The sequence below is a fragment of the Peromyscus maniculatus genome, chromosome 3 (assembly GCF_049852395.1).
Source record: "Peromyscus maniculatus bairdii isolate BWxNUB_F1_BW_parent chromosome 3, HU_Pman_BW_mat_3.1, whole genome shotgun sequence".
In the NCBI taxonomy this organism is placed as follows: Eukaryota; Metazoa; Chordata; class Mammalia; order Rodentia; family Cricetidae; genus Peromyscus; species Peromyscus maniculatus.
In genome coordinates, this window is record NC_134854.1 from 87,193,957 (window position 1) to 87,214,301 (window position 20,345).

The 20,345-nt window shown below is 40.4% G+C and overlaps 1 protein-coding gene and 1 long non-coding RNA gene across 2 annotated transcripts in view; one reads left to right on the plus strand and one right to left on the minus strand.

The window, feature by feature from the left end:
• Positions 1-20,345, plus strand: part of Prdm5 (PR/SET domain 5) — a 222,759-nt gene that overhangs the window by 20,708 nt on the left and 181,706 nt on the right. The window lies entirely within an intron of this gene.
• LOC143272374 (uncharacterized) lies at positions 11,469-20,261 on the minus strand. Its single transcript, XR_013049886.1, has 3 exons — positions 18,363-20,261; positions 14,847-14,971; positions 11,469-14,478 (listed from the first exon to the last, which is right to left on the minus strand). It is a non-coding gene; the product is annotated as an uncharacterized LOC143272374 (long non-coding RNA).

The following is a 20,345-nucleotide window of genomic DNA, read 5'->3' on the forward strand; positions in this document are numbered from 1 at the left end:
ATGGTAACCTGGGTCTGTAAATATAGTATTTGAAATATTAGTGTTGCAAATATTAATCAAATATAAAACATCTCAGTGTGGGAAGAGACAGTTAAGTCTGGAAGCAAATGTGAGTGACCATGGCCTGAGAAAACAGCTGGATTGGCCTTTCTCTTGGCCTTGAAAAAGGTTCAGTGTCGGGTATGGTTTCTACAGAAGCTTTCCTTAGCTAGCTAAAAGATTAGTAAACTGCAAATCTACAGCAGTTCCAGCTGACTAACTGCAGGTAAGGGTTTAATTTCTCTGTTTCAGGAGACTAGGCTGTCTGGCAAGGATACTGACCAAATGAAAACAGACTCTGGAACAGAAGATTCTGTTGCCCCAAGCAGACAAAAAATATTTGTTAGTGAGCTTATGATTCACATTACCTGGAAAGACAGAAAATATCTTATTAACTGTCCTAGTCACATGCCTTTTGGTAAAATGAATTATAGTTTCAATAAAAAAAAACTGTTTTAAAAGGCAGAGACTTGTATGATCTCTCTCTCTGTAATTACCAAGGAATTAGAACTAAGTTGTCATCTTTTCTCGACTTAGTACAGAGGACAAGAAGCATATTCTGAGACAAAGACTGACAATTGTATTTTACTCAAGTGCTTCCCTGTCAAGATGGTGTAGAGGCTTTGCCACACCAACTGAAATATCTCAGTAAGTTGTCTATCCCTTCTGACTCTCCACAGCCTTAAGAATATCCTGAAGACAAGATTGCACATACCTGCAAATCATTAAAAGACTGATAATATATTTTTAAAAAACAAAAACAAAAAAAATGGTGTGGTGATATTTTATTTGTACTGAAATGTGATTTTAATTTTATGTTAATAAATAAAGTTGCCCTGGGGTCAGAGCTATTAGAGCCATAGCAAGAGCGTGGTGGTTAGAAGAGCTAGGTAGATTTCTGTGTGTTCAGGGATACAGCCAGTATTGGAGACATATGCCTTTAAGACCTGGAGGGCGGTACTTACAGGCAGTGATGAGGCAGTCATGTGGTTGGGTTTACAACCAATGAGAAGGCAGAACAGAAAGAATATTTAAACACGGACAAACAGGAAGTAGCTCTCTCGGGGAAGCTAGGAGCACTGCAGGAGGTAAGATTTTATCTCTGAGCTCTGACCTCTCGGCTTTCTCTTTTACATTGGCTCTGTGTTTCTTATTTTAAAAAGACGATTGGTTACATCTACAAAATGGTATCTTAACTTCTTTGATGCAAAGATAATTCCTATTTATAAACCTATAAACGGGTTGCAGTGTAATAGTTGCAAATGTCTCCAAAGAGTGTCCCTCAGTCTATCAGACTATTCAAATAATAGACCCCAAGAAATAGGAATTTTCCCAGCAATCTCTTTTCTGGGTTTATTATAGAAGACTCAATGAAGCAGTTTGTCTGTGGGGGTTTTCCCTGTGTTTTGCCTTAATTTGAGATTATAATGAGAAGCAAAATTGGTCTGTATAGTAGTAGGAGGAAGACATTTCTGTTGGGGATAACCCCAGGGGCTCCTGAAGTGGAGGTACAGTCAGATCAGGTTGGGAGAGTGTGAGGGCTCTGCAGCATCACTGCATCCTGTGGTCCTTAGATGCCTACAGACCCTGAGGTCTATAGTCCCTAAACTGGGAAGACTTGTGGCCATGATGCTGGTGTCACAGCACGGAGCAGGAAGGGACTGAGAAGACTATTGTGGCCATGATGCTGGTATCATAGCATTGAGTAGGAAGGCTGCAATATGTAGGTCATGGTTTTGGGCTTTGCTTGATAAAGGACATTGTCCTAATTTTGTGCTCAGATGTCCATCTGTCAGGATTCATTACTACTTTCCCTAGAAGATGGTACTTGCTAATAAGTGATTCCAATTTGATTGTGGCAGCATCTGGAAACATCTATAATCTGATGCTTGCTTTTGATTCCTTAGGCTAGTCTGAGTGAATTGTGTGTGTTTATTTTTAGTTACGTACAAGAGAGAGAGCCCTCCCAGCAAAGCCCCCATGTATTACACTTGTTGGAAAATTATCAGTGTAGCGGGCCACAAGAATATATTATATAGATTCAGCTGTATATAATAAGCTAAACCTTGACCAATCAAGGAGTCCTTCAAGAGGAAGCAATTTATCAAGGAATATTTGGTGTTATTTAGCTTATTAATATATACATCAGCTGTCTTCTGCTGTGAAATTCTTATGTGCCCATATACTACTAGGCCATATGGCAAACAGTGTAAGCTTCTCAGACCTATGGTTGATCCACTAGGTAACACCCATACAGGGCCTAAGAGACAGGCAGGCTGTAGATGCATAGCTTTGTTTCTTGTGCAAATGAAGCTCAGACCATCCTTCCTCAGACAGGGAAAATGGCATTCCAGAGCAATTGACTCAGAACAAAGGAGGTTATTTGCATATCCAGGTGGAGTGAAAGGTGGGGCAGGATTCCTGGCCAGAGCAGAGTTGCATGGCTGGGAGATAGAGAACAAGGCTCCTGGGGATGTCTTTCTGTATGCTGTGAATGTGTTGCTCTGATTGATTGATAAATAAAACGCTGATTGGCCAGTAGCCATGCAGGAAGTATAGTATAGGTGGGATAAGCCAGAGGAGAATGCTGGGAAGTGAAAGGCTGAGTCAGGAGACACTGCTAGCTGCTGCTATGAGAAGGAAGATGTAAAGTACCAGTAAGCCACAAGCCATATGACAACTTATAGATTAATAGAAATAGGTTAATTTAAAATATAAGAACTAGATAGCAAGAAGCCTGCCATGGCCATACAGTTTATAAGGATTATAAGTCTCTGTGTGTTTACTTGGGTCTGAGCAGCTACAGGAGCTGGGTGGACAAAGAAATATATCAGCTACACAAGGCAGTTTCTGTAGATGGTAGACAGAGCTGCATGACCAGAGGGAAGAGAAGGCAGAGTTTCTTAGAGCAGGGGTAAGGAGCAAGGAAGAAAAGATGGAGGATGAAGGAACAGAGGATGAAGATGAGGTTGAAAGCACAGGAGCTTAGTTAGGACTATGACATGGCAGGAGGTACAGAGAGAAGCTGAATGTGAGGATGGAGCTTAAGCTGTATAGATAGAGATAACTTTGTCTTAGAGAAATAAAGTAAACAGACAAAAGAACATGGCATACATGGATTCTTTTTCCTCAGATAACCCCCTGTCGGATGCAGCATCTTCCCCAGAACCCGGGGAGGGGTTTTCTCAGGGCAGGTCCTTGGGAAAATTCCATTATGTCAGTCTGTCCCAGCTTATCTCAAGAAATAACTTCCATCATTCCCAACAGATACATGTGGGTTTCAAAGATTATATCAATTTATTCTTGTAAATCTCTGAGAGAAACATTAAAAAGAAGTTTTACATTGTACAAGTATACATCAATAGTTATGACATATGCATTAAGAATTCATGCTATGTTAGCATACAATTTTTTTTCAGTCTACTGTATTTCTTTTTTTTTTTTTAATGTGTGGGGCTTTTTTTTTTTTTTACTTCTGTTGAAAATGGATTTTTTCCCTCATATAATATATCCTGTCTATAGTTTCCCTTTCCTCTCCTTCCCTCTACTCCTTCCAGGTCCTCTCTAACTCCCCTCCTATCCAGGCCCACCCCCATTCTGTCTCTCATTAGGAGATGAACAGGCTTCTATGGGATAATAAAATAAGATAAAGCAGAAACTAACACATGAGAACTGTACACAACAAACAAACCAAAGGAAAGAACTCAAGAGAAGACACAAGAAACAGAGACCCACTCATTCACATACCCAGGGATACCATGAGAACACTAAACTGGAAGCCATAATGTATTACAAAGGACCTGTAGAGTAAAAAGAGAAGAAATATGTGTGTGTGTGTGTAATTTAAAAGTATACTATTTAAATACATTTATTATTTAAAAATAATAGGATAAAAATATTTTAATAAAATGAAGAGCTCTGACATGACATTATGAAACAAGAAACCTCCAAAGATGCCATTGAGTTCATTTTCTATTGGCCATCTACAGCTGGATATGTGGCCTACATTTAAGAATGGTTTTGTAGTTGTGGCGAATGACTCGCTGTCTCTTGTCTCTATTTTTAATCCGCAGCCCTTCGCCCGGACATAGTGAACGGGTATTGGTAATGCGGGCATTACCGCTACAAATGGAGGTTTCTACCGAGATCTGAGAAAGAAGGAACAAGCTGACGGACACTCTTGGAAGGCCGGCTGGCATTTTAAAGAAAAAAGAAAAAAGGGGAAAAGGTTAAGGATGTAAAGAATCATTGTCTGAGGTAGACCTGCGGCAGCGGCCCACAGAGGTAGACGGGCCCAGTGGCGGCCGTTGAGGTAGACGGGCCCGGTGGCAGCAGCCGACAGGGACATTCAGGCCCGGCGGTAGCTGGCAGAGACATTCAGGCCCGGCGGCGGTCCACAGAGGTAGACAGGCCTGGCAGCGAAGACAAGCAGACGCAGGTAGACCTGCGGTGGCGGCCCACGGAGGTAGACGGGCCTGGCAGCGGCGGCCAACAGGGACATACAGGCCCGGCGGTGGACTGCAGAGGTAGACAGGCCCAGGGACGGAGACAAGCAGACGTAGCTTGGAACAGGGACACCCCTAACCCCAACACCTGGGGAAGAAGCTATTCCGAGGGTCGGAACCAGAACCAATCTGAACACTCCATCTGAGGACAACACAGGGCCCAGCTGCTGATCCTGTGAAACCCAATAACTTGGAGGTGTTGGTAAGACTACCCTGCTCAGCTGAAACCCATCTGGGAGAGGATTCAGATGCCTACAGTTTGAAGTCTGAATAAACAAGATCAGCTGAGGAGTTGACAAATGAACAAAATGTGACCTGGGAAAACAGAAGAAGGCGCTACCCAGCCACCAAAACAGATCACCAGAATCATAAGTATATAATTCATCGACTGAAATCAGCTGCCCCTGAAGAAACAGCCCAATAGCACCAATTTAACCAAGAACCCCTACTAAACCAAGACTAAAAATTAGAACAAGAGAGGCACTCTCAGACACAGACACCACCTGCACCACACAGAGGAAGAGATGAGTAGACGCCAGTGCAAAAATACAGGCAACAACATAAAGACCTATATGGCAACATCAGAACCTAGTGATTCTACACCTGCAAGACCTAAACATACCATGACAGAAGAAACAGAAGAAATCAACCCTAAAAATGACTTTAAGAAGATGATAGAGGCCCTTAAAGAAGAAATAAAACATTCCCTCAAAGAGGAAATAAAAACTTTTCTTAAAGAGGAAATGAAAAACTACCTTAAAGAGGAAATAAAAACTTTCCTTAAAGAGGAAATGAAAAACTCCATTAAAGAGGAAATAAAAACTTCCCTTAAAGAGGAAATGAAAAACTCCATTAAAGAGGAAATAAAAAACTCCCTTAAAGAAATGGAAGAAAAAACAAACAAAAAATGGGAAGAAATCAAATCAAGCCAAGAAAAAGCAATTAAACAGATGAAAGAAACATTCCAAGATCTGAAAAATGAATTTGAGACAATAAAGAAAACACATGCTGAGGGAATGCTGGAAATAGAAATCCTGACTAAACGAACAGGAACTACAGAAACAAGCATAACCAACCAATTGCAAGAGATGGAACAGAGAATCTCTGACACTGAAGACACGATAGAGAAAATAGATTCGTCAGTCAAAGAAAACACTAAAGACAAAAAAGTCGTAACACAAAACGTCCAAGAAATTTGGGACACCATGAAAAGACCAAACCTAAGAATAATAGGGATAGAAGAAGGAGAAGAATACCAACTCAAAGGCACAGAAAATATATTCAACAAAATCATAGACGAAAACTTTCCTAACCTAAAGAAAGAAATACCTATGAAGATACAAGAAGCTTACAGAACACCGAATAGGCTGGATCCAAAAAAAAGTCCCCTCGCCACATAATAATCAAAACACTAAACACACAGAACAAAGAAAAAATATTAAGAGCCGCAAAGGAAAAAGACCAAGTAACATAAAAAGGCAAACCCATCAGAATAACACCAGACTACTCAATAGAGACTATGAAAGCTAGAAGATCATGGACAAACCTCATGCAGACACTAAGAGACCATGGATGCCAACCCAGACTATTATACCCAGCAAAACTCTCAATCACCATAGGCGGAGTAAACAAAATATTCCAGGATAAAACCAGATTTAATCAATACCTGTCCACAAACCCAGCCCTACAGAAAGCACTAGAAGGGAAAATTCAACCCAAAGAAGCTAAACACATCCATGAAAAATCATGCAATAGATAATCCCACACTAACATACACCACAGAAGGACAACACAACACAACCACAAAAAATAACATGAATTAACAATCACTGGTCATTAATATCCATCAATATCAATGGTCTCAACTCACCTATAAAAAGACACAGGCTAACAGAATGGATAAGAAAACAGGACCCATCCATTTGCTGCATACAAGAAACACACCTTAACTCCAAAGAGAGACACTACCTCTGAGTAAAGGGCTGGGAAAAGGCTTTCCAAGCAAATGGACCTAAGAAACAAGCTGGTGTAGCTATCCCAATATCTAATAAAATAAACTTCAAACTAAAATCAATCAAAAGAGACCAGGATGGACATTACATATTTATCACGGGAAAAATCCACCAAGATGAAGTCTCGATTCTAAACATTTATGCTCCAAATACAAAAGCACCCACATTCTTAAAAGAAACACTACTAAAGTTTAAAACACACATCAAACCCCACACATTAGTAGTGGGAGATTTTAACACACCACTCTCACCAAAAGACAGATCTACCAGACTGAAACTTAACAAAGAAATAAAGGACCTAACAGATGTTATGACTCAAATGGTCCTAAAAAAATAGGAAGCACTCTTGAACGCACTGGCACCGGAGACCATTTCCTAAATAAAACACCAACAACACAGACCTTGAGCACAACAATTAATAAATGGAACCTCTCAAAACTGAGACTCTTTTGCAGGGCAAAAGACACAGTCAGTAAGACAAAAAGGCAGCCAACAGATTGGGAAAAGATCTTCACCAACCCCACATCTGACAGAGGATTGATCTCCACAATATATAAAGAACTCAAGAAACTAGACATCAAGGTACTGAACAGTCCAATTAAAAAATGGGCTAAAGAGCTAATCAGAGAATTCACAAAACAAGAACTACAAATGGCTGAAAGACATTTAAAGAAATGCTCAACATCCTTAATCATCAGAGAAATGCAAATCAAAACGACTCTGAGATACCACCTTACACCTGTTAGAATGGCTACGATCAAAAACACCAATGACAACCAATGTTGGAGAGGATGTGGAGCAAAGGGAACACTCCTCCACTGTTGGTGGGAATGTAAACTTGTACAACCACTATGGAAATCAGTATGGCGGTTTCTCAAAAAATTAGGAATCCAACTACCTCAAGACCCAGCCATCCCACTCTTGTGCATATACCCAAGGAATGCTGATTCATACCATAAAGATACATGCTCAGCTATGTTCATAGCAGCACTATTTGTAATAGCCAGAACCTGGAAACAACCTAGATGCCCATCAACGGAAGAATGGATGAAAAAAATGTGGTACATATACACAATGGAGTACTACTCAGCAGAGAACAACAATGAAAGCATGAAATTTGCAGGCAAATGGATGGAACTAGAAAAAATCATCCTGAGTGAGGTAACCCAAACCCAGAAAGACAGTTATAGTATGTACTCACTCATAGGTGGATTCTAGATATAAAATAAAGAACAATCAGACCACAACCCATAGAACCATAGAGGCTATATATATAGCATGGAGGTCCCTAGGACGACTGCGGCATATAATAAATTTCAGTTTTACTCAATTATTGAAAAAAACCAGCCAAATGAATGTAAACACATGAACTATGAACCAAAGGCTGAAGGGCCCCCAGCTGGATCAGGCCCTCTGAATAGGTGAGACAGTTGATTGGCTTGATCAGTTTGGGAGGCAACTAGGTAGTGGGACCAAGTCCTGTGCTCATTGCATGAGTTGGCTGTTTGAAACCTGGAGCTTATGCAGAGACACTTGGCTCAGTCTGGGAGGAAGGGACTGGACCTCCCTGGACTGAGTCTACCAGGTTGATTGCAGTCCTCGGGGGAGGACTTGTCCTGAAGGAGGTGGGAATGGAGGGTAGGCTGGGGGTAAGGGGATGGGGTGGGAGGGGGGAGAATAGGGGAACCCATGGCTGATATGTAGAACTGAATGGTATTGTAAAATAAAATATATATATATATATATATATATATATATATATATATATATTTAAAAAAAGAATAGTTTTGTTTTCACAGTGATACTCTCTTAGAGAAAGGTAAATTTTCAGTTGCAAGCGGCTCTCAATTAGAGATTGCATCTGGGTTATGGATGAGGGCATGTTCTACTTCTCCCTTCAGTTCTAGGGCCTCAACTGGTGCAGACCTGTGCAGGCCCTGTGAATGCTGCAGCAGTGTCTGTGGGTTCATATGTGCTTAGATCATGTTGATCTGGAGGGCCTTTTTTTTCTTGGTGTCCTCCATCCTCTCTGGCTCTTACACTCTTTTTGCCTCCTCTGGAGGATACACAGTAAGATTGTCTCACGAGGCTGAACAAAGTTATTAGCAGTTGCCTTTTTGTGGTTGTCTCATATCACAGTATGCTGTCCTGGTTTCACATGTATTGCAGCATATATGAAGATGATGTAGTCACTTTGTCTTTAAATATATTTTTGTTGTTTGAGGATTTCATATTTGTACACAATGTGTTTTGGTCAAATCCATTCCTAATCCCTTTCCTTCAACTGTTCACAGAAGCTCCTCTATGTTCTCCTGATTTTCATGTAACTGTTTTGTTTTTTAAGTTATTGAGTCCAGTGGGTTTGGCCTGTATATACATGCATGTAAAGCCACCCAGAGGAGCACCAGTGACCTAACCATGGTGGCACACTTGATGGACAGGTGTTGTTTTCATCACTCCTATATTATCTTATATTGACTTCAGTTGTAACTAGTACTGTGCTTTGAGTTTTTTCCTCATGCTTTCTTCCCTTTGTTTTCTTCTACTGTTTCCCCCTTCTTTTAATTGGAAGTATCCTAGTTTAAAAAAATTTCAAAAATATGTATTGTGCGTGCGTGTGTGTGTGTGTGTGTGTGTGTGTGTGTGTGTGAGAGAGAGAGAGAGAGAGAGAGAGAGAGAGAGAGAGAGAGAGAGAGAGAGAGAGAAACAGACAGACAGACGAGACAGAGAGAGACAGAGCATGCACAGTTCTCCAAGGAGTCCAGAAGAAGAAAGCATGTAAAGTAATGGAATGTCCAAGCGTGAGCATGGCATCTAACTGGGTTCAATGGGGAGAGAATAATTGAGTTCAGTTGGATGAGGGATCTTGTTTCCTCAGACTGGAAGCCTCTGTGTCCTCATCCAGAATGAATTTCAGCTGAACTGCTGCTAGAAAGCCTGAAAGCTTAACCAGTCAATATGCTTCTAGTTTCTGGTCCTCATGCCTCATATACCTTTCTGATTTCTACTACCACTCCCTGGGATTAAAGGCTCACTTTCTGGGATTAAAGGTATGTGTCACCATGCCTGGCCATTTCCAATGTGGCCTTGAACTCACAGAGATACAGAGGGATTTCTACCTCTGGAGTGCTAGGATTAAAGGTGTGAGTGCCACCATTTTCTAGCCTTTGTATCTAGTGGCTGTTCTGTCTCTGACCCCAGACAAGTTTACTTGGGTGCACAATATTTTGGGGAACACAATACCACAACATGTTCTTTTTCTTCTTCTTCTTGGAACCAGCATTATGATCTTATGCTAACATCTGAATATGTTCCATAGAATGACATGGTTCTTTTGCTCTCTGCATTAGGCAATACCTAATTGCAGATTCAAGTTTCAGTTTATAACTAATTAGTGGGTGGAATAAAGTCTTTATCTTTTACAAAAAATGATTTTGGTTTGGATGAATATTTTTGAATAAATAGATAAACCCTTCTTTATCAAGGCTGTTGTTAAAGGTGAACTTAAAGGAGAGCTTGCGGTATAGCTCAGTTGGTAGACTGCTTTGTGCACAAGGCACTCAGTTCAAAATCTCCTGAATCACAGAAACAGGTTGTGTGGCACACTGGCACACACCTGTATTCTCTGAACTTGGGTGGTAGAAGCAGGAGGATCAGAAGTCCGAGGCCATCCTTGGCCATATAATGAATGCTTTTGAGGCCAGCCTGGGATACATGAGACACTGAATTTAGAAAATATTTAAAAAGCGTCAAATCTGGTAAAAATGATGATTTCTTTAAATTTAATTTCTCTGCAAGTATTTTTAAAGCCTTGACTTTGAAAGACCCATAGCTACTATGCAGTCACAAGCATTAGGAATATTTTATAAACCCTGACCCCTGATAATCATTTTAAATTTCATGAGCCAAGTTCCCTCCTCAGATCCACACTTTGTAACTCTGAATGAAATGGAGCAATGTGTTGGGTCCTCTGAAGGCAAAATTCAGAATTACATTTGCGAAGGTATTTACTTTTCATAAGGCATGTTTTATTGAAAACTTGGACATTTAAATTGGTAAGGATTATCTGTAATAAAGTATTTGAAACTGTTGCTACTTAGAAATACCAGGAAAAGAAGAAAAATAATATTTTACTGCAAGTTGCTACTTTCAGATATCAGTTTTCATTTCCCATGAAAAGATAAGAGCTGCAGAGTTACAAACCTCTACATTCCCCCACTGAGAGAGCCTTAAAGAGCACTGCAGTTTTATGCATAAAATATTTCTTGCAGCATACAACACTGCACTGGAGCTCTGGGAGACTGGCAGGAAATAGGAAAGCAGGTAGTAAGAGGAAAGGGTGTGTGTATAAACTACTGAACACTGGAGTCCAAATTAAATTAGCAAAATGGCTCACAAGATCCACCTCATATTAACTCATCTCTAGCTGCTCCTTTTCTGAAAGTCATTATAGTACCTTCTGATGTTGACTTTAATCCCTTTCCTAGATATTAGTGTAGCATACATGTGATGGAACCCTGCAGGAGTTACTGCTTAGTGGGCATTTATCTACACTAGGAACCAGACTGAAGAAAAACCTCACATGAAAATGTGTTTAGTTCTGTTGGGGGTAGTTAACTACTTTGTTTGTTTGTTTTAGTGTGGAAAGCATTTACATTCATAACTAGCTAATGAATATAAGCACCAATATATTCCAAAGTGTTAAACTAACTTCACTGAGACATGGTACATACCTGTTACACCAAGACTTGGGAGGTACAAGTAGTAAGATCCAAAGTGAGGCAAGGCAGGGCTATTTGTAACTCTTTTTTTAAAAAAAAAAAAAAAAAAAAAAACCAAATAAGTAAATAAATAAAGTAGGTAATGAACCTGAGCACGTGCTGCTTATGGCTTTTAGTGGCACATAGGATGATAGAAGCTCTTTTGAACAATATATTGCCTTATGTGGTGTATATTATTTTTGTCTTCATTAAAAAATGTTAATAGGTATATATTATGTACATGGATGATCAGGGTAGTGTAGATGTAACCAAACGTCTTATTAAATAAGAAACACAGAGCCAATACAGAGATGAAAGCCAAGAGGTCAGAGCAATAGCTAAGAGCTAAAAACCTTACCCTTCACTGTCGCTGTACCTCTCCGAAAGAGACCTACTTCCTGTGTGTCTGTCTTTTTATAGTGTTTCTGTTCTGCCTTCTCATTGGTTGTAAACCCAACCACGTGATCTCCTAGTCACTGCCTGTCTGTAGAGACCTCCAGGTCTTTTATGTTGGTATTGAGATTCAAGGCATGTGTCTCCATGCTGGCTGTATCCTTGAACACACAGAGATCTGCTTAGCTCTGCCTCCCAAGAGCTGGGATTAAAGGTGTGCACCACCACCGCCCAGCTTCTGCTCAGGTTTGCTATTAGCTTTGACCCCCAGGCAACTTTATTTATTAACATACAAATCACATTTTAGTACAAATAAAATATCACCATAGGATAGCAATCATATATACTACAAAAAAAATGCCATTTTGGGGGGGCAATGTTTAATTTCTACTATTTTTGAAATACACAATTTATCATTGCAACCACAGTTCTTTATTCTTCTATACAACACAAATCATTTGTCTTGTTTAGGACAACACTATTCTTCTTAACTACCCTCCCTTTATAACTGCTTCCATCATCCCTTGTAATTGTCGTGATGTGTTCTTCTTCCATGGCACTGACAGTGTAAGAGAGAACAGTGCTTGTTTTTCTATGCCTGTATCATTTCACTTGATGTAACTTCCTACAAGCTCATCCACATTGCTGCAAAAGACAGGAGTTTGTGCTTTTTATGGCTAAGTAGTATTCCACTGTCTAATGCTTCATATTTTCTGCATCCTTTCATCCATCAGTGGATTCCTAGATTAATATTATATATTGGTTATCATCTGAGAGAAGGTTTTTGTTTGTTTGTTTGAACAAAGTGAGTTCAGTTTCTTTGGGTACGCACCATAGAATTGCTAAATCATATGGGAATTCTATTTCTTGTACTTTGGAAACAGCAACCTGTTTTCTGTAAGGGTAGTACTAATTTACATTCTAGCCTACAGTGTGTGCAGATTACTTTCTTCATGTCATTGCCAGCACTAGCAATTTAAAAAATTGCTCTTATTATTTTTTGAGTGTGCGTGCATGCCTGCGTGCGCGCGCGTGTGTGTGTGTGTGTGTGTGTGTGTGTGTGTGTGTGTGTACGTGTGTGTATGCATATGGGTGCATGATACTGTGTACATGTGGAGTTCAGAGACACTTCATCGAGTTAGTCTCTCATTCCAATTTTCTGTGGGTTCTGTAGATCAAACTCAGGTCATCAGGGTTGTACTTTTACCCCATGAGCTATCACCAACCCTCTGTTATTCTCACTCAGGTTTTGTTTTCAGACTGTGTCTCAGTATGTAGCTCAGGCTGGCCTTGACCTCCTGGAGAGCTTCGCCCTGTCTCTCAAATGCTGAGATTAAAGGCATGTACCTGGCCAACTTTAAGTCTTCCTGATAATTACCATTCTGAATGAAGTGAAGTGACCCTTTAATTTTGGTTTTGATGTGTAATTCCAAGAACATTCAGTTGAGTGAATGAGAAGGATGTGCATGCTTCAGCACTGGACAGTGTTCTGGAAGGGAGTCCCCCGAGGCGGAGAATCTGGTAAGTGAACTCTGACTTGCATTCTGGATACTGTCCAGATATCACCTCCATGCTTTCCTGCCATTTCTTCTTAAATTGTCTTCTAGGGACAATTAGTATGGTATGAGTAAAGCCCACTTCCCCCTTTTAGTCCTTCTTTTTGGCTGTATATGTGTATACAGTTGTTATGTCTTCTTGTTGAACTCATTATTTTTATTATTATATGTTAATTATAACCTTGTCTGTATTACAATTTTTTAGACTATTTCTTTGGGGTGTGTCATCCTGGATACAAGCTTTTCCTGCTCCTCTGCATTTCTGTTAGTGTGGGACTTGTTTTCTGGCCCTTTATTTTCAGTCAACACATCCTTAGTATTTGTCTTGAGTTTCTATTACTGTGAAGAGAAACCTTGACCATGGCAACCCTTATAAAGGAAAACTAATTGGGGTGGCTTACAGTTCACAGGCATCACCGGAGGCTAAATAATCTCACACAGGTCTGCTTGGAGGCCCATCCCCTAGGTGATTCCAGCTCCTGTCAGCTAGACAGGACCACCTCTTTGATTTGAATCTAATTGACCTTCTGTGAGTGTCATGAATCTGGATGCCCATCTCTTTCTCAAGACTTGGGAAGTTTTCTGTTATCATTTCATTAAACGTATTTTCTATTTCTTTCTACAGCTTTTCTGTGGAATTTCGGTATTGTGAATATTTGGTCACTCAATGATTGCCCACAGCTGTCACAGTCTTCCTCCCATCTCCCCCACACCACCAAAGACTTCCATCTCCGTTAGATTTCTCAGTCTGATCTTAAACTCTTTTCCAAATTTCATTGTCTATATTCTCTTATCACTTGCTGAACTTCCTGAAGATTTATTATTTTGGTTATCTTTTCAGGAGGTTTGTACATTTTCTCTTTGGGGATTTGTGACTTGTGACTGGAGAATTACTAGTTTTCATGCCTTGATATTTTGTGTTTCTTGTGCACCTGTGTCGATATCTGTACATTTAGGATAGCAGCCGTCTTTCCCATTTTTTTTTCCTACAGAGACTTTTATTCTGTGTATGGATTTTGTGGTAGCATATGGTGTGCTTTGGTTTTTAATGGGTGTTACGTGTTATGATTTCTTTGTTTCCTTACTATACTTCTCATCAGTGATGTCCATTTGCATCAGTGGTCCAGGCTGTAGGTGTTTGTGACTACATTTCTCTGGTATGGTTTTTCCGCAGCAAGGCTCCCATTGGCTGCTGGGCTAGCTGTGGATGCTCCTGCAGGGGGAGTGAAAGGTTATATATATGATTAAAATACATCACATACATATATGAACTTGCCAATCATAAATAAAAATAATTTAAAACATTATTGCATAAGTGAAAAGATATTTTGTGGCTTTTGTGCAAAAGTACACAGTATTTGCACCATCCCTCCCCTTCCTCCTCCAACTCCTCCACTGTCCTTCTGACCACCCCCCTCCCTAATTAATTACTTCTTCTTCTATACATAGAATTATCCAATTAGTGTTGACCTATTTGTGTGAGTTTAGGATTTTGATCTTGTCCCTGAAAAAACAACAACAACAAAAGGAACAAAAACAAAAGCTAAAAGTGGTTCTCCCTCCCACAGCAGTATTGACTACCTGTGTGTGGTTCTTCTTTTAGGGCTGGGTCCTTGTGGTGATTTGACTGGTATGTTTTTTTTTTTTTTTCACATCTTGTGCAGGTATCCTTATTGTTGAGAGTTCATGGGAGCAACATACTTGTCCTGTCCAGAAGAAACTATCACCAAGGAATTGTTCTGGTCCTTAGGATCTTACACTCTATCCACTCCCTTTTCTGCTATGTCCCCTGAGTCTAAGGTACAGGAGTTATAAATATCTCACTTGGAGTTTGGCAACCTATGGTCACTTGTTCTCTGCATTTAACAAGTGCTGGGTTTCTAGTAGTCTCCATCTACTGCAAAAAGAAGCTTCTTTGATAAGATGTGGGAGCTGCACTTACCTATGGGTATAAGGATGAGTATTTCCCTGATTGCAGTTAGAAACAATCTTACTTCAGAAATACAGTAGTAGTAGTAGGCTCTCCTCTAGAGCTTAGGACATCTCAGGCATGAATTCCCTCCAACTGAGTGGGCTTTAGGTTCAATTAGACAGCTATTGGTTGTCCCAATTGCCACTATTGCATCATTGAGGATATCTTGCTGGTCCTGTCATTGGTGCAGTTCATAAGCTTTACAGTGGGTAGGACAATTGATATTTTTTCTCTGTTGGCCACACGGATAGCACCTCCCAACACTATGAGTACTCCCAGAGAGAGGGTTTTTATGCCAGTACCAGCTTGATTCCTTCAAACCTGTGACCAAAATGTGTGGTCTTTCCAACAATAGGGTGCTACCTTCATGTTTTTGTAGGTAACCAAGAGCAATGACAGTAAGATGTCTTGTTTTGGATGTCTCTTAGATATTACTGACCAACAAATTGAATGGAGGTATTACTTTGTATAGCACTGGGTTTCTTTTAGATAGTTTTTGGTATCTATGGTATACATTATCCTGCCATGTGGGGTAACTGCATTGAAAATATCATCTCTCTGTCTGTTTGTCTGTCTGTCTATCTGCCTGCCTATCTTTGTGTTTTCCATGCATTTTGAAGTATTCTTTAAAAACACAGGATACCAACATCTACAAACATTATCATCTTAAACTCACCTCTGAGGCTGAGACAAAAAATATTGTTGTCAATAGGTATGGAAAACATGCTCACTCAGTGTTCATTTGTAAGTAGAAACAACAAAGATAAACTATAAAGTTAATGATCTTTAAGCAATGTTAAATTTACTATGATCTTTTACAGTCTATTGTGATGGAATCAGCTACTTACCTGTGTGGTAATAAACTGGCACCTGAAACTTCAAGCTGCCAAACACAAGAAGAATCAAATGGCAGAAGAGGCCTTGTCCTGCCCAATTCCATGAGGAATATATTGTTAGCTATGGCTGTGTCCTTTAATGGAGTTTTCACTAAAACATCAGCACTCAACTATGGTGTTTATTTCAGATAACATTTTCTAAGGGAAAAGTTGGTCTTGCTCTGTGCTATGTAACCAGTAAGACAGCACTGTATTGTGTCTACATGGATTCAGATGGTTCTAGAAAACTCCCTACTTCTTTAGAATGATCTGTGCTGTGGTTTGAATGTATAATAAACCCCATCTGTTCATTATTGGCTTTGTATGAAAATGGGGGCTCTATTGTGGAAGGTTCTATAACTTCAGAAGGGGCTCATGCTTAAGGAAGTAGGCCTCTGGGGGCAGGTTCTTGTGGCTGCATTATTCCTGGTTGTCTCTTGTCTTGCTGCTTCCAGGATTACTATTATTTGAACTGGGAGATCTACCATGCCTTCTCTCCATGACTCACTAAACCCACTCAAACTGTGAGCCACAACACATCTTCTGTAAGTTGTGTCAGTCAGGGATGTATTTAATGCAGTTGGGTAAGGCAGCACCCTTTGATTTTAAAATAATTCAGAACTCAAGTCACTCTTTTGTTTTAATAAGGGAAAAGGGGAAACCCATGCAAGTACATTAGTCCTGCCTTTTTGGTGAATCACATGCTTTCAAATATTATCACTTCTGTGGATCATGAATTCATAAATGAGCTAGACTGCAGTTGTAAACAGGCCAAATAACTGCTGAGTTCAGAAAAATTCTGGAAAGACAAGGCCTTATCTTATAGGTTTTCCTGGAGGAAGCAATGCTATTCTTCTGTTGGACATAGCTGAGTGGTGGTGCAGGCCTTTAATCCCAGCACTCGGGAGGCAGAGCCAGGCGGATCTCTGTGAGTCTGAGGCCAGCCTGGTTTACAAAGTGGGATCCAGCACAGGCACCAAAACTACACAGGGAAACCCTGTCTCGAAAAAAACAAAAAGAAAAACGAAAAACTGACGAGTGTATCTTAGTGTTTATCCTGATGTGTTAGCTACTTTGCCCCACTAAAACCGAACAATGGAGAAGGTCAACTAAGGAAGGCAAGGTTTATTTTGTCTCATGGGCTCAGAGACTCCACTGGGTAGTGAGCTGGCTCCATTGCTTTCATGTGCTGTGGCAACACAGAGGTTTCTTGGTGTGAAGGGCATGGTGGAGAAAGGCTGCTTGCTCACCTTGGAATCCAGTAATCGGAGAAAGATGGAGAAGGACCATAGACAAGTATGTCCTTCAAGAGAATGCCCCTAATGACCTACTTTGTCCAACGAGGCTCTCTCTACCTTCTAACCTCTACCAGCTTCCAATAGTGGTACTAGATAATGAACACATCTATGGATGAATCCATTGATTAGATCAGAACCTTCATGATGTAATCATTTTCCCAAAGCCTCTATTGTTGATCATTGCCCTTGGGGGGACATGTCTTCAACACATGGGTTTTGAGGAGACATTTAAATTATAGCAGTTGAAAAGAGCTTAGTCATCAAATTTTCAGCCTGCTTCTGAAGGAGTAGGGGGGAAGGGGTACAGAAAGAAAAAGAGAGAGAGAGAGAGACATCAGTATGTCCTTGGTAAGTGTTGCTGCGGAAGTAGGGAAGTAGTCAGGCTAAGTAGGCAGTTTCAGGTTGGGTTAACACCAAAACACGATTAGAGAGAAATGTAGATAACCTATCATTGGAGGTGGGGACGTTGTTCAAGTCTTCAGTCTGTCGTCTCTGGGAATGGATTTGGGTCTTAGGAGGGCTTGATCTTTGTAAGCTATCTTTGAGAACACCATCTATGATTCTACCATAAAGGTTTGCTATTTTTGGCTGTGACTTGACAGATACATTTGGTTTGTAAAGATGTTCAGTAGTGCTATTCATACTTAGTATTTTGCCTAGCAGAAGCCTGGTCATAAGTTCTGCAAGGATAGTTTTCCTCCTAGAAAGTTTGTGTACCAGGTTTTCTCTTTTAGGGCCACCAACCAGCTCCCAAATCATGACCCGGAGACTTCTTATTAGTTATGAATGCTTGGCCTATCTTAGGCTCATTTCTGGCTAGCTCTTTAAACTTAAATTAACCTGTTTGTTGCATGAATCTTAAAGAGTCTTGTTAATAAAATCAAACCTGAGGCCAGTTATTGGGGTGAATGCTGGAAGATCAGAGAAGCAGAACAAGCCACAGAAACCTCACCTTGCCAATTCCTCAGCTGATCCTGTTTCCTCAGACTGGAAGCTTCTGAGTCCTCATCCAAATGGATCTCAGCTGAACTGTTGCTCCAAAGCCTGAAAGCTTAACCAGCCGATACTACTAGTTTCTGGTTTTCACAACTTACATATCTTTCTGCTTTCTGCCATCACTCCCTGGGATTAAAGGCTCACTTCTTGGGATTAAAGGCGTGAGTCACCATGCTTGGCTGTATCTTTGAACACACAGAGATCCAGGTAGATCTCTGTCTCTGGAATGCTAGGATTAAAGGCATGTGCTACCACTGCCTATCCTCTATGTTTAATATTGTGGCTGTTCTGTTCTGTGACCCCAGATTAATTTATTATCATGCACAATATTTTGTGGAACACAGTACCACTACACTTGTTTCTTTGGCTTGGGACTTTTTACTTTTCTTTCTTTCTGTATGTATTACTCCCGCTGCTTCTCCTGTCTGGCTGGTTGCTGGCTCCCTGGTTTCTTGCCTCAGGCATGTCCTCCTCTTTCTTCTCCTTCTCTTCTCTCATTCTTCCTTGAGCCCACATTTCTCTTCTATTTATTCTCTCTGCCTTCCAGCCCTGCCCATCCTTCCTCTGCCTAGCTATTGGCCATTCAACTCTTTATTAAACCAATTTTAGGCAGACAAGGTGAAACAAATGCTACATATCTTTACATATTTAAACACACATCATTCCGTCGTTGAAAAATGCGGCACAAACAAATGTAACACACCTCTGCACAGTTAAAACAATATTCTGCAGCATAAACAAATGGAACACACGATATCAAACAACAAGTTCGGTTAGAAATTTCTTCAGGCTGAATTAAATACATATTTAAAGCAATTTTGTTACATTGTTCTCTCCTCTTCTCATTGGAATGTCTGGGGCAACCCAAAACTGCTTTCAAAACCTAGCTGACTATATGCTTCCCCAATTGTGTCTACTTTATGTTATGGATACACACCCTCTAGACTTGTAGGCACTCAGTATATGAAACTTTACTCTCGGTTTTCTCCTGTGTTCCTCTGACTTTCTGTCACCACATATTGCACACACTGAACACTAGCTTTTGTGGTCATACGACCACTGCTTTGTCTCTCAGCTTTCCTCTTTAAAGTGTGACTCCTTTTAGTCCCGACCACTTGCAAATTTTTTTTCATTAAATATGTGCATGTGTGATGTCCACATCTGCTTAGTTTAGGCATCATTTCTCCCTAGCGCTATCAATATTTCTGAATCATTGTCACAGATCTTTAGAACATCCCATTGATAAGAACACTGCATTCTTTAATACAACAGTGTGCCACCTGCACCCAAATTTCTGACCAGGAGATACAGATGACTTGGGAGGTTTTGAAACAGGCAAGGTATAAGCTGCGTCTAAAAAAACCATTGACTTCTCACTTGGGCGCATAGTATCTAGATGCATTTATGGAGATCTAGTTGTGCTCTGCTTGCTGGCAACATCCAGTGTGAAACTATTGAAACTGTGGTGTTCATGTTGTGCCCTCTCCTAGCTGTCTGCAGTTTTTGCAGCAGGATTTGGATCTACATTGGGTATGAACGTAGTCGTAGAATGTTTCTACATTTGTACGAGTAGATGCCACCAACTGTCCAGCACCAACCTGGAGGCAAAGACTGGTAACTGCTTTATCCCTACAAGTCAAAATGTAGAACAAAAAGTATCAAGGTAGATCTGGAGCATATGGGCACATCACAGCGTTAAAGAGCAGTATCTGAAGAATAAGGCCAAAGACTCACAGAATACACGAGACCAAGGCAGTACTTAGTTATTCTAGAGATCCTGACCAAAAGAAACTTGGGGAGGAAAGGATGTTTTGGCTCACGTTTCCCATCTTGGTCCATCACTGAAGCAAGCCAAAGCAAGAACTCAAGGCAGGAACCTGGAAGCAGGGACTGAGGCAGAGACCATAAGGAGCTTTTTTTTTTTTTTTTTTTTTTTTTT